This window comes from Dermacentor albipictus, chromosome 9 (genome assembly GCF_038994185.2).
Source record: "Dermacentor albipictus isolate Rhodes 1998 colony chromosome 9, USDA_Dalb.pri_finalv2, whole genome shotgun sequence".
Taxonomy (NCBI): Eukaryota; Metazoa; Arthropoda; class Arachnida; order Ixodida; family Ixodidae; genus Dermacentor; species Dermacentor albipictus.
In genome coordinates this window covers 86,265,564-86,287,246 of record NC_091829.1, presented here as the reverse complement: position 1 = coordinate 86,287,246, position 21,683 = coordinate 86,265,564, and the positions used below count along the sequence as shown (strand labels likewise).

At 48.1% G+C, this 21,683-nt stretch overlaps 1 protein-coding gene and 1 long non-coding RNA gene across 3 annotated transcripts in view; one reads left to right on the top strand and one right to left on the bottom strand.

Annotated features, from left to right (window-relative positions):
- LOC139049473 (uncharacterized) overlaps positions 1–1,188 on the bottom strand; it is a 408,997-nt gene extending 407,809 nt beyond the window's left edge. For both annotated transcript variants that reach the window (XR_011508330.1, XR_011508331.1), the window contains exon 1: positions 202–1,188. This is a non-coding gene — a long non-coding RNA (uncharacterized lncRNA). The remainder of the gene's footprint in view (positions 1–201) is intronic.
- Positions 1–21,683, top strand: part of LOC139049471 (uncharacterized) — a 288,699-nt gene that overhangs the window by 4,731 nt on the left and 262,285 nt on the right. The gene's annotated exons all lie outside the window — the stretch shown is intronic.

Genomic DNA, 21,683 nt, shown 5'->3' with positions numbered 1-21,683 from the left:
TTTTAACCATTCTAAGGACGGCCTTGCTTACGAACTGCACGTGTGCCAACTGCGATTTACGCTATTAAGACCGACGCACAGGCTATGTACGAGCAGTTAATTATGCGCGATTCTTAATAATTGTGCGCCGTACATATATACCACACAACTCCCAACCCTCCGTCGAGCAGTGGGAGCACCAGCTGACCATGCAGAACTCACCCGGAGGACCAGTGCAAAGCTGGTGGACCGTGCGAATCGGACGAGTCGGCGCCAAGATTTCCTGCACGAAAGGAAGCACTCCCACCATAGGACACCGACAGCCGTCGGCTCAACAAAAACTTATTTATCGTCACCCGCAGGCCACTTCTGTGCGGCTTCTTCTCAAAGGACTGCACGCATTTACTTAACTATCGGCACTATCGCCTTCGCGTGACGCAGTGCTCAACCAGCCAATCAGCTCATCCGTCCGGTTTTGCTCAACCAGAGCCAACCTTCGCGCGCCTGACGGCAAAGGCGATAGTATCGCCGAAAGTGATTGTCGCAGAATGCGTCCCCCTAACCTAACCTAACCTAACCTAACCACGCCATATTAAAAAAAAAATAACAGCTGAATTACGAATTTTACCAATCCATTGTTGTGTACGAAAAGAACAGATATCCAAGTTCTGTGAGCTGCATGTGTTAGAACACACGACGATGACAAATCAGGTATACGAGTTTCCGGCTTATAGGGAAGCAGTTACGTCGTTTACGATTGCTTTTGCGGAAGTCCTACTCCCAAATTAATTCCACGATATTAGAGTGGTGGTACGCTATTAGAAACATCGATTCTGGGTAGCATTAGAACGGGTTCCTAACAGAAAAGTGCATCGACAGCTGTCCGTAGCGAAATGTGTACGAAAGCCTATGGCGAAGTTGAGATGCGGCAGAGAGCTTGCGCGGATCCAGGCACTGGAGAATGTAAAATTGCAAAATATAGAAAAATGACCATGAGTGTAGTCATGTAAAAACAATAAAGAAAATGAATATCAAGGCGACGGTATCCCCACTGAAGCTTTGGCGCCAAAGGTCATCCGTTGAAGCATGCTAAGTGGAAATTTTGCCTGGTATGGTGCCTGTGCTGCTCCCCTTGTCTGGAGCCTTCATTTCGCTTCATTTGGCAAATTCCCTGCAGAACAGCATGGATACGCCGGCTAAACGTATTGCTTTTCAATAAAAGAAAGTTTTTCTCCTTCATTGTGTCCCTTTGAGTATGTCCACTGGGCTTCACTAAATGGCACGCCTAGTTTCATACTACAGTATTTTAGCATAGCGTGACCGCTGTACAGCTGTACTGGTACCGATACCACCTGCTACCGGCTGCGCTTGCACAAGCACGAATGAAAAGAAAGAAAAATAACGAGCAATATTCTTGCCGTCTTAATTTTTTTTAATTGATTGAGTGATTGATTTTCTTTCGTACGTATAGATAAATCAAAGCAAAAACAAGAAAGCTCAGCAGTGCGGGGGCTTTCACTCGGAATACAGCTCTGCACGCAAGCGTAATACAAATAGACAAGCAACACTTCTTTCGCAAAAGGTAAAGGACCCATCGCCAGGCTACATAGCAAATTTTTGTTGTGCACTGGAAGTTGTTCCGTGTCCCCTGGGGAGCGTTATACCGCAAGAATTTTTTTATTGGTCAATTAATAGCCTCAAAACAAATATTTAAAGTGCCGCGAACCCTTGACTGCAGGAGGCGAGCGTCGCCGTGAACACGTCGCTCTCTCCAGCTGTCCCCAGCTAGCCTCTGCAAGCGAGATTCCTTCACCGCGTTACACTATACCCGCGTTCTCCCATACCGGAGCTGGACGATCGCGTGAGGCATACGTCACGGTCGCCATCTTCCTTTTCTCTTTTTTTTTTCTGCGCAGCACACTTCCGGTGACGGTCCGGTGCTCGAGCTGTTGCGTTTGTCTCGTTTCGCGCAGCGCTGGAGTGCACCTGACTAGCGACATAAGTCTGTACGACACGAACACTGAGGCAGACGCAAGCGGATCACCGAGCCTGATCGCGCACTCAAACGTGGTAGGAAATTACATAGTTTCGTTGTCTGCGAGCGCGACTGCACGACGTGGGAACGAGCAGACGAAACAGAAGTACATCTATCTCGCTATACATACGAAGTAAAACAAAAAACACGCAGGTTGGTGTGTTTTATTATTTCTCTAAACTTTAATTCGCCTATTGAAGTGACAGATTACACAAATAACAGATGTTGCCTTGATTAATTCTCGAAATCACGTGCCACTATGAGCGACGTCACAGCACTGCCATGTACGTAGGCGCACTTGTGCTATATGCGTCGACTCTAACGGCTTGGGCCGCGGCGCCTGTGAGACGAGATGGCTTTCGGTTTGAAATTTCAGCTTTTTCCGCGGCGCGTAGCGATCTAATACTTAGCGCACACAATCGTTAGGGCACATTGTATGCACGGTGCTTTTCAGCTTAATATGGCCGGACCTGGTGAGGGGCCCTAGGGATTAATTTTTCATGCAATATGTTTTGTCTTTATAGACGTAAAAGAATATGAAACAATAATACAATATTAATAAAAACAGAAAGCCTGTATATACTGATAACCGGCCACTTTCTGAAGGCCTGCTTTTAGGCCCATGGCCAGAATACTATCTTTATTCACGTCGTTTCTTTTCATATCATCACGATCTTCGCTTTCTCCTCTTCTTTTTTCCCCTTTCCCCTTCCCCAACGCCGAGTGGCAGGCTAGAATATAGTTTAGTTCAGGAGGGGTATTCTGTAAGAATCCACCTAGTGGACTGTCCATTTCGCCCCCTGCTGGTGTGCTGATTGGGTGGAGTTGTGCGAGCGAGGAGGAGACGAGCAGCCCCAGCCAATCAGCGGCCGTTGAAATGGACAGTCCACTAGGTAGGCCCTTACAGAATACAAAAGGCTACAAAAGCGCAGCTGCGATATTTGAAAGCGACCGGATTGAGTCAGCGTCTGTGATCCGGACTGAGTGACCGACTGATTTCTCCAGGGGACTTTCTCTTCCTTTAATCTTTCCGTCCCCCTTTCCCTTTCCCCCGTGTAGGGTAGCCAACCGGGCTCAGTCCTGGTTAACCTCCCTACCTTTCATTTATCATTTTCTCTCTCTCCCCCCAGCACGACCCAGCAGATTTTCTGTCATAGTGAATCTCCCTCCGTTCGTCCCTCCATCTTTCTCCCTCTCCCTTCTCTTTCTCTACAAACATACACAAACACAAGCAGCATAGCCACCATCAGAGAGAGAGCGAAAGAGCAAAAAGAGAAAAGGTCAACCAGACGAGCGCCCGGTTTGCTACCCTACACATGGAGGGGGGGGGGGGTAAGAGAAAGGGAGAATAGAAAGAGGAAAAGAGGAAGGAAGTGATCACTGTGTGGGCAGCGGAACGCCAGGACACCAAAGCTTAGTCCCATAGCTGGTGATGTGTGTTGAATACACCTGGGATGACCCAAGGGCCAGTGGTCGTTGCGCGAACAGAAGGCTGCGGGTGAGTCATAGGGCTTGCTCGAGACTTGCAAGCCCTGGACCATCCAGCACTTGCACTGCACTTCGCGCTGACGGAGTATGCAACTTGCTTGAGCGTACACGGATGGTATTTGTGAGGGAGAGGCCTCGGTCCTGCAGTGGACATAAAAAGATTAGTATTATTTTTTTTTATTAAGAAGAAGACGAAGAAGAAGAAGAAAGAATCACAACTACTTGCCGGACTTCTTTGGGCAACTTAGCGGGAATGGGCGCTGCGGACTCTACCGCTTTGTGCTACATCCTTTGATGTGGATAACCACAATCAAGCGTTCACACGGCGCCCACCTTAACGTCTATCTAGGGATCTTAGGCCACTCTCCAGGGCAGCGCGCTCTCGCTCACACTGCTTCGAGTCTTACACGAAACTGCTATTTCAGCTAGAAGAAGAAAAGCAAAAAAAGAAAGCGAGGAACATTGCTTGCGTCGAGCGCAAATCTCGCGTTCCCGTTCACATTGGTGCAGCGTGTATACAGTGGGGGAGCGTGGGAGTTCGCGTGCGTTGCAGCGTATGCAGCGGTGTACGCGCGAGCTTCCTATACGTGACCGGAAGCTTGGATCGGTCGGTGGCTTCCTCCGTGCACGAGCAATGGGCATGCGTGCCGGCGCTTTCCGCCGAGATGAGAATTGGCGGGAGGGGGGTCAGGACACGCCGCGCCGTGCACAGCTAGCGATGATGAACCCCGTACTGCGCGTTCCAAACAAAACTCGCCACGCTGGAGATGTCTCTCTCTCTCTCTCTCTCTCACTCTCCACGCCTCACCTGCTTCCGTCGTCTTTCTGTTTTCTCCGTAAGAACGGAACTCTTATAAAGGAAAGCTTGGCGCCTCCTTGGTGGCGCTGGCCACTCTTCCTCGTCGAATGCAAACAAAATTAAGTCACAAATATGTGACATTGAAAAACACTAAAGCGCAGTCAAAGTGCATTCACACGTACGAAATTTGCGTGCGAGTACATAAAGCTACCGAAGATAGAAGATGAGCACGCACAAACGTGCACAAATATATGTAAACGTGCGCGCTTTAATATATAACTAACTAAATAAAGGTAATTGAAGTTACCTCGAGAAGATCCACAGAAATTCATTACTATACATAACATATCACATAAATACATCACGTAACCTTTTTTAAAAAAAAATGGGAAGCTTGCCCTGCGGCTGCAGGTCTACGAATATTTTAAATTTCTAATACGGACCGAATGGACTTCGCTGTTCGAATTCGTATTCGGTTAGAGAATTCACTATTCGGAGTGGTCAAACATTCGTTGAGTTCGAATGCCCCCTATATAGGGGACAACAGTTCTTGCAATCTGCAGGGAAAAGAAAGGAACGCAATATTCTGATCGACTCTGGAGGAGAAGAACCGTGCCGGTTGCACAGACTACACCTGCCGACTCTCTCGAATTTTTTTCGTAAGCCTCACGAATTTGGGATCGTTGCACAATTTTACGAATGACGCGTCAAGTACTACGAAAAATGGCACTCGGAGATAAGTTTCGCTTGTAGGTCTCCGAATTCCTTCCCGTGGGAAGCGTTCCCATAGTTACGAGGTGCAATAGGGGCTCTTGCTTTTAAGCAATCTCGTACAGACAAGTTCCTGAAGCGGGCAACATTTGCAGCAGCAATATTGCTGAATGACTTACTGCGATGTAAAAAAAAAAAAGAAAGAGTTGGTTGCTTGCCAGCCTCGGCTGTTCCATCTTTACTGCTGCTGTTTCGACGCTGCGCCTAAAGTTAAGCCATCCGAAATAAACTGCGTATACGCATCTCACAAAAGGCGTAAGCTCAAAGCACGTTGTAAATAACTACGTACATAGAAGGTGTGAAGTGTGCGTGTTATACGTACATTCGTTAAGTTCAATGAAGTCCAATAGGGACTTATATTTGATGCGGACCACAGAGCCACAGATGGTAGTACATGTGGGAGACTTGGGTGTAGCGCCACTTTTTCACAGCTAGTCAACTCGACTAGTCACAACTCGACAAGGGACAACTCGACAAGTGGTACGGTCGTATAACAAAGTTACACTTGCGCGATGCATATGTCATATGTAGTACTGAGACTTTTTTTAAAGGAGACGGAGACTTAGATAACTCAAGGTATTGGTATTTTCCAATAAAATTATTTTCGGACAACTCGCGTTCGATTTAGAAATGTTGCCGTTAAATACTCGAACGCCGCAATCTCTTAGAAACGAAACTCGTTCTCGGTTAACTAGACATGCCGTAACCTATGTTTTATTGCGATAACAACTATATACGGACGCTGGAGGCGTGTTTGTGCCGTCGCCATTGACGTTACCGTCGTGCCGTCAAGGTATCGACACGCAAACGCGGCCAGCATGTCGAGCGTTAGAAGGTCTGAAGTGTAGAGTTTCTCACTGTATTACCTAGAGTGAAATCTGGCGCCACCGCCCGAGAGTTTCTCTAACGACGGCTGTATATATGCCGTCATGGGAACGACGGTATATGGGTGTGCGAGGCTTGTATTGGCTGGTGTTGTGCGAGGCTTCGTCTAAAACGTGGATATGGCTACACAGATAACGCGTTCATAAAATAAAACCTTCATGAAAGGTTTTCATTCTCTCATACTACATTTTTCAATAAAGTTCACTCCAATGTATAATCAAGCGGAGAACAGACGACAAGCTGTTTCAAAGCGTGCGCAAATCCTGTCATCTGTTCTCGAACTTTAGCGGCCAGCTGATACTCTTTACGTTTCATGTTACTGTACATCCAATTACAAGTCCTCAAACTTAAACAAAAGATGTTTTGTTTCATAGTAAAGCTAAATCAGTACCTTAAGTGCTGTTTTAGTAGGAAACAAACCATTGTGACTGACGGCACAGTACTAGAAAGGCGCATCTCCAAGCCCTCTTGGCTCTCCGAGAACAATGCCAATGTGAACTCAGCATATACCGGCATTCCCATGCATACAAGAGTGCAGCAGCGCCAGATTTCTCTCTAGGTATTATAGTGAGATACTCTATCATGGTAGTGCGTACACAGACGTCAAGATAAATCGGTCTAATCATTTCTTACGGCGCTGAGAAACGGCCATAGTTTTCCTTCGGTCCCATCTCGTGCGCCATCCTGGTGGCGCTATTCATCACGCCAGCTTTACCGGGCGACTTCAGCGCCACGCTAGACCTTAATATCGCTTAAATGCTTCGCTTTCGGGCAAAACTGCCGATTTTTTTAGACATTTAAATTATTAAGTATAAATATTTGGAGATTATCGGAGTTTTGCTGTGGTTCAAGTGTTGCAGCAAGGTTACCTTTTACAGACCGGGTCCTTCTATATAACACTTGGCGCTGTTGCTTGCCTGGTTGGGCAAGAAAAAAGAAAGTGGGAAGACATGGGGTGGTTATGACGTCAACATTCACCCCTCAGGCATGCAATGTGGCAAAGCCTGACTTTCGAGATCGGTTTCCGTTACTCTGGGCGACGGCTCCTTCACGCTCATTTTCTTTCTTGACGAACCAGGCAAGCAATAGGGCCAAGGGTTATATTGAACGATCGGGACCGTAAAATGATATCTTGCTGTGAAATTCAAGCAAAAGCAAAACAGCAATAAACGTAGAATTCATTTTTTTTATTTTAAGGTGAGGACTCATGTTACCGAATAATATAATAATACCTAGACTATACATACCTTCGCCTGTGATACGAAAAAAAAAAAAAAAAGCCACTGAAGCGGGCTTCTCCCCATAAGGCCTCTTACTGCAGAGAAGCCAGCTTTGGCGAAAAGTTGCTTTGGGGCACTTAGGCACGCACGAACACCTTGTGAGGTGCGTTGCAAGTGCCCTTATGATTCCGCGTAGAGGAATATATATATATATATATATATATATATATATATATATATATATATATATATATATATATATATATATATATATATATATATATATATATATATATATATATATATATATATATATATATATATATATATATATATATATATATATATATAATAGAGAGAGAGAGAGAGAGAGAGAGAGCTATACCCTATCTCAGAAGTTATTTGCGACATTGTAGAAGCTGCCGGACTCTTCAGCCAATATAAAAGCCGAACGCACCTCAATATGTGTTCACACGCGCCGCGTTGTCTGCTCTTCGTCTGCCCTTGCCATCCTGTCGAAACAGCTTACTCCACGGTTGGTGGATAGACGCAATCAATGGTTTGGCGTCGTAACCATAAGCTGCGTTTACATGAATGCGACAGTGGGGCTTCGCTTCAGCCGCGCGGTTTCTCAGGAGTTCATTGCAGCCTCCTTAGCGAGTAGTAAGGGCGAACGCCTTTGTAAATGTTCACTCGCGCCGCATCGTCTGCTCGCCGTCTATTTGACGTTGTTACCATACTAGAGCGGAGTAGTAACTCATACAATGTTACGTCTCAACACAGCCAAGGGCGTTAATTAGACGTTTGCCACGAGGCAACCAAGCACACATCCATCAGCGCATATCCAGAAGTCAACGCAGCCTTGACATTGACTGTTGACAGGTCCACAAAAGGCCCTTACCACAACCTGACAGCCTGAACTGACGATGAAGAGGACCAACGTCGAATGATACCGTGGGAACGACTTCACCCTCGGATTCCCAGGTTGCTATCCTGTACCCTGTTCTATACCATCCGAGGCGGGGATGCTTCGGAAGTGGGGGCGCTGCGGTACGATGCGATATCATGGACGTGGTATCGCAACCGATTCGACGATTGTGATTGGCCGCGACACAGTCATGAGATTGCCTAGTCCAGTCACCTAGGGAAGACGACGGTATTAAAAGCGGAGACTTTTGGTGCAGTGGGGCCGTCGTTTCCTGATGTGAACTCGGATGTTTAGCATGGTCCTGCATGGAGTGGGGTTCCGTAATTGGAGCCGTGCAACTAATTTAAAAAAAAAACCTTTTCCCTTCATTCCTACTACTGAACGTATTCGTCGATGGGCTTGGTGGATTCCTTGCCCTAACGCCGCCCCAAGCCGCAACAACAATGAGGCTTTTACAGCATTCCGCATTGTCAAAGCATCACCAGTACCAATGCTCTAACAGTTGCATCCTCTACTAACTTTAAATCGAAGCACTTTTACGGCTCGGCACCACCTCTGCAGTCCTATAGCAATGTCAAAACAAACAGCTCGTCTTACTAATAACGAGAAAGAAATACCTGATGTTTTGCCTTCAGCGTGAGATGACAATGACCGATGACTAATTTTACCATTTATTTCTTGTTATCAGGGCGGAGAGCAATTAACAATCACGAATTGACATCTGAGCGGGCGTTCTGGGCTGTATGGGCGGGGCCATGTTGATACGTAATCGCGGTTAGTGTGGCTAACGCGGTTATCGGTGGTACCCGCCGAAGTAATTCGCTGTATACGCCGTGCATGTTGACAGGGCCAAATATGTTACGTATCGCTGTTACGTATATGACGTATCGAGCAAAAAATAAAACCCTCTAATCCCGCCAGTTACGAAACAGTTACTCCCGCAGCTATATTACGCCGCGCAAAGGTACTGCCTGTGTACACCTCGTATATTTGACAGTGCTGCAACTTTCTTGTGAGATGGAGTGCAGGCACCTTCGGCATCCTTGTCATGCACTGCGAGAGGAAGCTAACGACACAATGACGACACAATTACAATGACCACGAGAGGAGAATGACGACGGTGACGACGGCAAAAGCAGAACAATGACGAATACGACGACGATGACAACACCGGCGTGGTACCATCAGCGGCGTGTGTGGTGAGAGAGCAAGCGAGCGAGGTAACCTTATTTGGTATCCGGCTATTGGGAGGCCCGGGCCTGGGGCCGCGGCGCCTAGATGGCCATGAGGAGCTACTGCTCCCGTGCGGCCTCCGTGGCTCGCTGGATGGGCCAAAGTTGGTCTTGGAGTTCGGAGCTGAGCAGCGCGGCCGACCACCGCGCCCGTAGATTTTCCGGGGAGACTGCCATTTTATCTTCATACTTTTCACATCCCCACGACATGTGTTGAAGGGTGGCTCTAGCAGAATTGGATAGCTTGCATGTATATCGCTCTCGTATATATCGGGGTGCACGTTTTTAGTTGCACGGGAATCGTATAAGTTGGTGAGAGACTGGCAAAATTTTATGGTGCTAAAGTTGGGAATGAATTGTCGTTTAATGCAAAAATTACGAGAAATTTCCGACTATCCGGTAAGTTGTTTTATCTAAGCTTTTAAAACACAACCGAGTAATCTACCTGAGTGCAGCCGTTATGAAATCGTTTTTTTTTTCACTTTGATTCTGATGATGACTAATTGTGTCGTGAATGTGACCTACTTTTTTTTCCCTTCAGTTCTTATCACGGATTAATAATAATATATGGGCTTTTACGTGCCAAAACCACTTTCTGATTATGAGGCACGCCGTAGTGGGGGACTCCGGAAATTTCGACCACCTGTGGTTCTTTAACGTGCACCTAAATCTAAGTACACGGGTGTTTTCGCATTTCGCCCCCTCGAAATGCGGCCGCCGTGGCCGGGATTCGATCCCGCGACCTCGTGCTCAGCAGCCTAACACCATAGCCACTGAGCAACCACGGCGGGTGAAATATCACGGATTAGTAATTGCATTGTGGATGTACCCTTCTTTATGTATCTCAATTTTTCAAGTTTCTTTTCTGTATTGTTTAACTTTCGTTTCGTTCATGTGATTCTCCTTGTGCAGTTTGTTTTGGCCTGACGACTAGCCTGCTGGCTGTTGGTCTACATATTATTTACAATATATTTTTAATTTATTTCATATAGTAGGAAGAGCGTCGCCGCTAAAACGTCGCCCTTTTTTGTTCTTGAGTCACTGCATTAACTTTTGGGACTGATCACCTATATCTAAATATATTTATATATCAGTGCAATGTCGCTTCTGTTACTGCATTTCCTGTTCTTAGCAATAGAAGATAGGCTACATTTTTTATTTTTTTGTTCCACCACGAAGAAAGAAGAGCGATGAACAGATCCACGTTCTGCCTGAACTTTCGAGAATTTGGAAATAGACATACAGTGCACTCAAGGGCGCTAACTATGCGATATTGAACTTAACCGACTTTATCGCCCATTCCCACTTGGGGAGGGCTGATAGAGGGAAAAAAAAGCTGCGTGAGCCTTTTGACGAGCCCGTCGAAGTAACCAAATCCTTCGCAGAGCATTGGACGAGCAACGCGTCTTCCTTTCTTCACATACAGACCCGCGTCCAGCAAGACATTCGGGCAACTTACGTTACACAACTTTCCAAAAGCGAATCGCCGCGCATAACGGGCAGAACGTGCAGCGCCTTTTTGTGAAAGAAACGCATTCCATTGACTGACTCAACAAGCCCTAGTAGCAGCAGCCGTTTTCGCTAACGCAAGCGGGAGCTTGCTGCGTGTCTTGCTCTCTCGTCTCGGCTAGTTGTGTTTTTTTTTTCCTTTCTTTCCTCGCTTACGAGAATCCTGGTGTAAGTGAGGTATACGCGAAGACGAGTCATTCACTGCGAGTCGCTTCCGCTCGCTCTCGCCAGCCGTCGCGGGTCGCTCCCATTTCCGCTCTGCTCGCTCCAGGAAACTCGCGTGCCAAGACGCGCTCGAAAACGCCACCGACTCGGGAAAGCGCAACGGAGGAAGGAGTCAAGAAAAGTGGAGACAAAGCACGGTAGCAGCGGAGGCGGCGGCGTGAGAGGTCTTTAAAGCGCGCGCATGGCCGCTCTTTTTTACCTCAGTCACGCTCTTCTGGTTCCTTCCTCGCTCGCCCGCACATCCGCTGCCTCCCCCTACTTCTGCTGCACGGCGAGCAGAAGACAGGAGTGCAGACGGCGCGCGCGCGCTTAACTTGGCCGTCGCGACAATCCGCGGGCCGATCCAGGGAAACGAGCCAAGACAAGCGAGGGTTCGCGGGGGTGTGGCACAGGGCCCACTGGGAGCGGACGCGCTTGAGCAGGCGACAAAGTGCTCTCCCCCCTCCTCCCCCTCCCGCACCTTCTGCGCCAGAGTGAAGAGCTTATTATTGATGGCTTGGGAGTCACGAGACGTTTCGGCCCGGATACTGCTCTCCTTCAGGGTGCGGAGTATAGTCCACTTAAAGATCGCGCGCTTCGCGTTGGGGGCGTGAAGAGAATGAGCAAGCGACAAAGAAAGGGCCAGTAACAGGGCTTCGGAAAGCATCGATTGGAAGTTTAGGCTTAAGATTGTGCTCTTCACTGAGCTAGTGGGCTGAGCGCCGTGATGATGGTGTTGCAGGGGCGAATGGTGGGCGGCAACTGTTCTTGAAAGCGTCTGCTGCTGCAGCACAGTTTTGGCGATAGCTTCGTCGGTTCACTCTGTAACGACGCTAGCAGCACCGGGACAATAGTAGAAACGCAAGTGACGCTGTTACATACTGCAACTCACACGTGTCTACGCAAGGGGCGGTGTCGCCATTGCACATATTCGTGTGTTTTAGCGGACGTCTGTTTGTCGTCTGTCAGCACTATGCTACGCACCTCCTAAGAACCCTTGCGCCCCTCTCATCCGCCACGAAGTATTACGACTTGAATTTGGAGAAGAAAACTAACCTGGGAAGTCAGCTGCAAGTAAACCGGGCGCCCATAACTTCCGGAACCGGGGGAAACGAGCAGATGACGGTTTGAGAGCAAGCCTCTATTCGCTGCGCGCTTGTCTGCAAATAGCCCAGAATGAACACACTATATAATTAAAGAAATTGATTTGAAGGTGTTGATTTATCGAAATGTGTACGGCGCACCCCTGCATATTTTGAAATAACGTTCGGTTAATTCTGAATACTGCAGAAAATTGTCGAGAACTGGTCAGGCGATGGTGACGATGCTGTGTGTTTCTTTTGAGAAGGGTTAAGGGTATACATGGCACCAAGCTAGTTCTTTAAGCCTTTTTGCTGCAACCAAATCATCTACATGTACACTAATCCGTATTCTTACAGCAAATGGCTTACAGCTGTATGCCCTGTTTTGCTACACAACTGAGTTATTACGTTAAACTACTTGATCTTTAAAAGAGAGGCGTCCAACTCCTGTCCAGTGGAAGTCGATATACGACAGCTTGTTGTTACAGCTGCTGAGGAGTCAAGCAGTACACATAATCCCGGCACACAACCGCAATCACCACAGGAATTGACTTTTGTTTATTGGTTTTTGTCTAATAAACGTTTCTCTTACTACATACAGTAAACCGAGCACTGTTTAAAAAGATACAGTTACGGTGACTGTTTAGTTGCCGCACTATTTACTACCTTCGCATAACTGCGGTTAGTAACGGTTGAGTTATTAACATCAGAAACTAAAAAAGGCAATCACTGTTACAAATGGGTCTTAGCTACCAATTCCAAACGCGGTTAGCCCCACCGGATACAAAGTTTACAGCCTACAGCGCATATATCGGACCCGCTCTCATGGAATATGGCAGAGCTCATACGCGTTGTGTAAAAGCGCAATATTCAAAATAAAAGCTTCCTTTAATGTTTTCATTTCCTGGCGCCACCAATATTTCGTACCTCTCTTAGCAACACCCACCGCTTATTTATTTACGTTTACCGCACTGATGATGATGACGATATTGATACGACGACGATGATGATCGCCTTTGAAACGGCGCAGGATGAGTCTGGGTGACTGCGTATAGGTTGTCGGGCGTATATTACGAGACCAAACACCTGCTTCAAACCTTGCACGGCTTAAGAGATTGAGATTTTCACCAGTCGGTCACAAAGCGATTACAGTGTAAATTGGACCAACAGATAATTTCCCGTCGTATAAGTTATGTGGGGAGGTAAGGGGGTCAGCGACGTCATCGCAGCCGCCTTAACGTTGCCCGTCCATGTATCACGCGGCGAAAAGCTGCGCGCCATTTCGATCCGCGGTTCCCTAAAAGCCTCATGCAAGCCATAACTAGAACAATGTAGCGTCCGTGGCGTCACGTCAACCACTCCCCGTAATGAAAGGAGTCCTTGTAACATCCCGTCGTGAAGCATGTGCGAGAAAACCCCGAAACTAAGCGGGAAACGCGTGCACATGCACACAACACACGGACACCCCGCGCGAGTTGGCGTCCTCTAAAAAGCACGCCGTCCGCCACGCTCCTTAACCTCAGTCACGCGCTCACTGCTTCCAAAGCCCGCGCCCGCCGCGCCCTCTGTACATTCGCACCAACATCCGCTTCGAGACGAAGCCCAGAGCAGGGCCCCCGAGACAATCCAAGCCAAGAGCCGAGCCGCGAGGAATCGACGCGGGGGTGGCGCTGGTGGCGATAGCGGCGCGGTGAACGACACGCCGAAGGAGGCAACAGCAGGGTGGTAAACCAAGCAAAGAAGATCGCCCCCCCTCCCTCTCCTCCCCCCTTGCATGAGTGGGCGCAGTTAGTAGCCCGTAGCGATGATGACGAAGGGTGGTGGCAGCGGGCAAAGAACGAGACCGAGTCGCGCAAAGCCCGCGGCATAAACTGTTGCGCGCGCATTCATATGCAGAACGGAGCCAGCGGCGCGGCGCGCGTAATTGCCGCCTTCCGGCCGAAATGCTACGGTTTTTCTTTTTTTCGTATTCTGTTCGCTGCGCCTTGCCTAGCGGGCTCACATCTTTGTCTCTTCTTAAAGTTCCCCTCGTTTCCTCAATCATCTCGTCTTTTTCTCCGGTTCCCCCTCCGCCGCCACTTTCGGAAACTCCGCTCATCTCTCCTCTTTATTTTTTTCCCTTCTTTCTTTTCCCTTGGTCTCCCTCCGTCTCTTGTCCCTTGTTCCGAGCGTGGACCTTTAAATCACGCTTCCCTTTGTTTACGGCTCGTTTCCCGTTGCGGCCCAACTCACCGCCTCGACCCCCGCGGTGCCGTCTCGAGATGTTGCTCGCTGCGTATACGCGCGGTCGCTTGCGTCCGAAGGGGGCGCAGGAACGGATGCGTGGCAGAAGGACGCACACTAAAACGGGGGCAAACTGGATGCGGTGGCACCGAAAAGTGTCACGTGACGCCGGCTAGTGGCGGCGGCGGGGGGGGAGGGGTGAAGAAAGTCCGGCATCGTCCTCAGCCAAGCGGGAGTTATAGCTCGAGGAACCAGTCTTTGCTTTCGTGGTGGTCCTGCCAGTCATAATCGTCTCCGATCTCTCGAGAGCCCATGTGGAATGAGATAGAGCGTTCACGTTTGTAACGCAAGCACCGCACTGTTTTGAAAGCGCGTTGAAATACACGCTTAACCTCCTCAGACGCAGGGAAATCCTGTAACGACACAATGCTTTCTAAAGTCGATTCCTATCGTTAACCGGACTCTTAAAATCCATTAACGTGGAATATAATTTATCCAGATATATACAAGACAAAAGAATGCAAGCTATGTGGCTCAAGAGCAACTCTTGAGCATATCATATGCTCTGGGAATGCCACAAGCTGACGAGTAGCAACGGGGAGACAGCCTCCAGCGAAAGCCTCCGCGTGCGTTGGTGGGCTGTGCTATTCAGGTCCGCCCCCAGAAGATCAACTGACGTAAGTCCTGCGGGCCGACGACGCCGCCAGAGCCCAAGGGCTCGTGGCAGACGCCCAGGCAGGGTGAAGCCCACCCTTTTGCCTTGCCGGCCAAAAATAAGGTTTTCGCCACCGCCACCTCTTAAAATTCTGAAAAAGAATGATCTCTTGTGCAAGACGGCATGGGCACACGCTCGTATCAGCTCCTGCGCGTATGCGAACAGAGAGTCCACGTCTTCGGTTCGCTTAGATAAATGTACATCTTAAAATGCTATCCGGGCACCGGAGTGGTTCGTGAAGTGCACCGGCATGGTCCTGCAGTGCATCCTGCCGCATGCACGCGGTGCTCACTCTCTCCCTCTTTTCTTTTCTTACATTCATCTCCTCCCCCCCCCCTCCCCCCCCGTTCTCCTATGTTGTTCCCTGTGGTAATGAAAGGAATGGCAGAAACAAAAGTCCGGGATTGCCCGCACCACCGAAGGTTAACGGGCTCAAATCAATCAAATATAATTGGGGGCATGCGAATGATACCCAAGGCACGTACTTTTGGAATAGAATCCAACTAAGCTTTTATTTGGGGTGTCCCCCTGACAGTTTTCTCAATTTTGGGACCTCCTAATGTAATTGCCCGCATTAATCCTCTTATAACGTACACAAAAGAAGTAAATAAATTTCAACTTTAAACAACAACGACAGAAATGAGAATGAAAGAGTTTATGGACGCGGAAACATGGGGAAGGGTCAGTAGGGCGGAAGTTCCTCAGGCATAGCCTTCGTTTACGATATGACAGTGGAGGTGGGTGAATGCAGTATGCCGGGTGCCGAGCAATTGTGATGCAATGATGCAGTTGTGCCTGGAAGACGAAAAAGAACCAGACACCTGAAACTGAAAGATCTGAGGAAAAAATCGAGGAAAAGTAACTAATGATTCGGAGTTGAATGACGAGTTTAGTTAGGTGTTACATGGGGCAATGGAAGGAAAGGGTTTCAAACGCGCACTCGCGCAGGCAAGGGTAGCAAACCGGACGCTCGTCTGTTTGACCTGCTTGCCTTTCCTGTCTTTGTTTTCTCTCTCTCTCTCTCTCTCTCTCTCTCTCTCTCTCTGTATTTACGTAAACACAAAAGAGACACATCCCATCACGCTTCCTGGCTTTCAATTTTTATCCTGGATCACCGCGTCATCTGGTGGCATTGAGAGAGAGAAGAGAGAGAAGTGGTTCTTGTGGGGAAAGGTGGAAAGGCTGGTGCTATCTTCTGTAACCCATGCGGGAGCACGGCTCAGCGCCAGCAAGGTGGAGGAGATTGGATTAAAAGAAAGAGAGGGTAGGAGGGAGAAAGGTAGCCAGCAAAGTCGTCCCAGCAGCATCAGAGCAGCCCGACCGGGAGGGGCCAGTGGGTTCGACCGGAGGAGTAGGCGGGGGGTAGACCGTATCGGAGGTGGCCCAATAGAAGTGAAGTAGTGGCGGATCAGGAAGCCCGAGGTGGTGGGATGGCCGTGAGGCCATGCGTCTTTGTAGAAATTTCCTATAATCTCGCCGAGAGCCCCGACGAGTCGAGGTACTCGACGACACTTAGGAAGGCTGGTAGCTGATTACGACAGGGGAAGAGAGTACCTTCCTGTCGTGAACATGGGACAGGACGATATCCTCTTCCCCTGTCGTAATCAGCTACCAGCCTTCCTAAGTATTGGAAATGTACAACACAGTCTTTCTTTCTCTTGTCACTGACGCCACAGTGGCACCCCCCGTCTCACACAAATTTTAAGTTTTCTACAAAACCGGTGGCGACAAACGTTTCACACGCTTGGCGTGTGGTGGCGCACCGGTCTCTAGATTTACGTTGCACTAGATTGTTTTAGCTTACCGTTTGTAGTTTAGTTTCGAAATCGACGAAAGCCGTTGCCCACGGCGGTTGACACGTGGGTCAGACACATTTAGGTTAACACCTAATTATGACGCTGTACAGAACAAGGTTGTGTGCATTATGTGTTGCAGATATACAAACGATACTTTTTCCCCGTCATCTACTCTTCCGTACTTGTTCCCGTGCTGCACAACGCCCCTCCACTCGGCAGTCCACCTTCGCCTACACTGAAAGTGGATGACAGCGCCGTCCCTCTAATGAAGCGGTCACTGCGCTTCAATTTCCATTGCACGGCGATTCGTAAACTAACATTTTGCGACCGCATGCTCTCGGCGTGTACACTCGAATGTACGGGAGTAAGGGTGCGCTTCCCAATCAACTCCTCGTGGCAGGAATCGCTGAAAAGCGCTACTGAAGATCGGTGTCTTCATTCAAGCGCCGGCCGACGAGGAGGGCACCAACGCGACAACGTTTAATAAATTTCGAATGGAAAAAAATCAATTCAGGCGAAGCGCCAAAAAAAAAAAGAAACACGAGGACTACAAAATGGAACGAACAAAATGGGACGAAGACACGGCGCTTCCCTCCTGTTGTCCTCTATTTTTTTCTTCCTCGGGGGGGGGGGGGGGGGGGGATCTTTGCCTCACGCTATGCAGTACCAACTAGTCCACCAGTCCGTTCTCTTGAAAGAAATCGCGTATCTTAGGCATGCTCAGAATGTCTAGCTTGGTGATCATACTATGCCAGAGACGCGTTGACGAAAGCATCTTTGGTGCGCTTACCTTCTCCTATGATCTTTCTTTTATGCGTTGCATATTGCAATCACTCAGTTCAGCCCTTGGGCGCGGCCAGGCAGCCACCATTGACCTTTAGCGCAACTACGTGACGTGACGTCACGAGAGCTGGAGAAAAAGCTGGGGCCCAACTCGCGCAATATGCAACGCATTCTTGGCTTAACCAAGCTAAGCCTAGCCATTTTTTTCATCCTTTTTTCTGTCTTTTTTTCTTAGCTTTTGGTGTTTTTGATAACCCGAGGCGATGCGACAAACGACGTGTTGTTACGGGACTGATTTATTTCATGGCGCAATAAACAAAGACAGTTGTTAGTTGGCGCTTATGGGGTGTCTGGTCTTCCTCCTCGTTTTTCTTTTTTCTTTTGTGCTGTTCTCACGCTTTGCTAGAACCAAATAGACCAACGTTCCAGCCTTTTGCAATTGCCGCAGATTCTACAGCACTCTGGCTGTGGGCGCATCTGTACTAGCGTGCGTTAGACATTTCGCACGCTAGTACAGTACTTGAGGTGCGCCAGTTTGAAAGACCACGTAAATTGTCCGTGTGCCCCCTCCCACGTGTGCTCAGTGCTCACCCTCTCCCTCTTTTTTTATTCCCCCTTTCCCTTAACCCCAGTGTAAGATAGCGAACCGGACGATCGTCTCATTGACCTCTCTGCCTGTCCTCTCCTTGCTTGCTCTCTCTCAACACCATTAAGGGTAGCAAAATAGACTTTTCGCGTTTATACCCTTTATCACACCCTTTCAGCACACAGCACATTCTGAAAAAAGTTTACGCCCTTTGTGGCTTATCTTGGTGGTGGTGGTGGTGAATTGTAGCAACAGGCAGGTTCAGCCTGGCGATTAAGGCCGGCAATTGCTCCGCCCGAGCGTCTCGCACAATACCGCTGAAGGGTGTCACCATATGTCCATCAAACCAGTCTCTCTTAAGAATTCGATGAGGAGACGTGAAGTTTCTTTGCGGGCTATAACTGATCCCTCGGGAAATATAAGGTGTTGCAGGCACGCATGCGTAAGGTCCTTGTTTTGCAGATTCTTCAGGAGAGTGTCTCTTTCATCTTGGAATTGCTGGCAGGACCACAAAAAGTGCTCAATATCTCCTGTCTCGTTGGATTCCGTACAGTTCGGAGAATTTGTTCGCCCCGTTTTAAATAACCAGGCCGGTGTATTAGCAGATCCTGTCCTTATTCGATATAGAAGTGAGGCTTCCTCTCGGTGCAATCTCTTGGTTACGCAGGGCATATGCGGTGGAACCCAAAGTGACGCAAAGTGATTTCGAATGTCAGATTTTTGCACTTGATTACTCTTTGGAGCCTTGATTTTGGGAGGATGATAGAGCGCTGCGTATGCAAGCGCATCAGCTTTTTCGTTTCCTGAGATACCAATGTGGAAGGGAATCCACTGAAACTTTACTGTGAAGCCTTTGTTGTTGAGTTCTTTCACGATGGCTAGTGATTCGCGTGCGAACTTGAGGGATGGCAAACCACGGTATACTTGTAATGCGGCTTTTGAGTCCGTAAGAACAACCACAATCTGCGGAGGCAAAGTCTTTAGTTTACGCAGAGCAGAAGCTATTGCTACGCCTTCCACAACTGTCGACGAGGCTATACAGTCCAGACGGCCAGACCACGTATATCTTAGAGAGGGAATATAGAATGCAGCTGCGCAGCGGTCTTCGTCTGCCTTGACAGAGCCATCTGTGTATACTTGTAGGTGATTCGGGTAAGTCGTGTTCAGGTGTTCCAGGGCTAATGACTTGGCTTCTGCAGATGGAATGCAGCTCTTTGATTGCAATCGTGGTACACTTAAGTTGCATGTGATGTTCTTGAATGTCCAAGGTGGTTCTATCCTTTCCCTCTGTCTCGAGCAGCGCAATCCTAATACGCGAAGCGTGTTCAATGCTGCATAAAATGTCAGCGCAGCCTGTTACCTATACGTCGTAAGAGGGCTCTACCGGGCGTAGACGCACTCAATCGTAGTAGCTGGATCATGAGAGCCTCGGAAGCCAGAAGTCGTAGAGGGCGTGACTCAGCTTCGTAGAGCACTTTCTTGTTTGACGCTGGCTGAGGGACTCCAAGGCAAAGTCGGATACCTTTTCTGTGAATGGCTTCTAAGCGCTCGTATTGGCTGTCTGAGGGTGACATCAGAGGTAGCTGATACAGGATTCGACTGGTAACCAACGCTGTATGTAGCCGTAGCATCGACGTCGGGTGGTTGCCCCAGCGTATGCCAGCGACTCGCATGAGCACATGTAGTCTGGGTGACGATGACGCCACAACGTGGTCAACTCCGCGGCGCCAGAGTAGCCTGTGGTCTAAGGTAACGCCCAGAAATCGGACGTTGGTGACTTGTCGAATCTGGTATCCGTCCAAATTCAGCGTCAAGCGTGTAGATTTTCTTTTGACTCCAGAATATAGTACGAATGATGATTTCTCTGCTGATAGTGATCCAATCGTTGCCAAGTGGCCCTGAATGGCTTTTACTGCTCCCTAGGCTATTCGTGCGAGGCGGCGATGCTGGTAGCCGGGGACCCATATGCAGATATCATCGATATCTTCACTGATGTTCGATGGTTTAGTACTCTTCGGAGGCTACTCATGGAAATGTTAAATAATAAGGGAGATAAAACACTCCCCTGTGGCACGCCGCGAAATATACGTGTTTCATCGCTCAAAGTGTCGCCAAGACGAACTATGATGTGACGATCATTGAGGAACGTATGTATGAAGTGCAAGAGATGACCCGTGACGCCTATAACTTGTAACTGGCTGATGATGGCTCTTTGAATCACGTAGTCGTAAGCCTTAGAAACATCCATGAAAACAGCAAGTGTCAACAGGCCATCCGCACTGTGATGTTCTATGTGGCTTAGTAGGTCCAGCACATTGTCTTGAGCACTTAGACGCTGCCGAAACCCAGTCATGCACGATGGTAGTTTTCGACCCTGCTCGACGTACCAAGTGAGTCTTGTGCACGCCATCTTCTCCATTAGCTTCGCTGCACACGAGGTCAGTGATACCAGTTTGTATATACCGGCTTATCTTGTCCCACAACAATAACCGTCATCTCGCTAGCTTGCGTTTCCTTTCTTGAATATTTATCTTGAATATTTGTTACTGACATTTTATTTGTAGTGATATCTGGTTTAGGAGAGAAAAGAAATAAAGAATGAGACGTCTAGAAACAGTGTGTATATACTCAAAGCTGATACAATGGGGGGGGGGGGGGGAAGGGTTGAACAAAGGCGGTTTCGGCATGGAGCCAGGGAACTGTCTTTGTCAAAGAGTTGTTACCAAATTAATGAGCGGCATCGTCGTTAGGCACGGACTTGCCATTCTCGTACCAAAGCTCCGTATAGTTTCAACTTTCCACCGATATATAATCTTTACGGGAAACGCACAAAAGGGCGTATGTATGAAAGATATGAAATGGTAACCCGCTTACGGCAAAAGAAAGTAAAAGCTTTTCATGCGCATTAAAAAAAATGTGATAGGATATGGAAACTGTCCGTCAACGACACGATGCACGCATTGTGCTGGCATGTACAGGTATATGGCGCCATTCTCTATTTGTGCCTGCAACGTGCCTTTGAATTTGTGAGTGTGTATATGTACGTGTATGCGAAGAATCATTCTTTTAAAAATCTGATCTAGATTTTTTACTACAAAATGTGCGCTTGAGTTAGTGCTTGTATACTAATTGCATAAGTCCATGACTATCAATCAAGCTGAGGGTGAATCGGATGAGAGAGAGAGAGGAAGACTATTGAGTAAAATAAAGCGATGCTCGATTACGGTGCAAATACATTTGAACCGAACAAAACATTCATTCATTCATTCATTCATTCATTCATTCATTCATTCATTCATTCATTCATTCATTCATTCATTCATTCATTCATTCATTCATTCACTCATTCATTCATTCATGCACGTCGTCTAAGGCAAGTCCGTGCCTTACGGATACAAGTACCCTTCGTTTGCGACCTAGGCTAAGGTCTGATACATACGTAAATGCC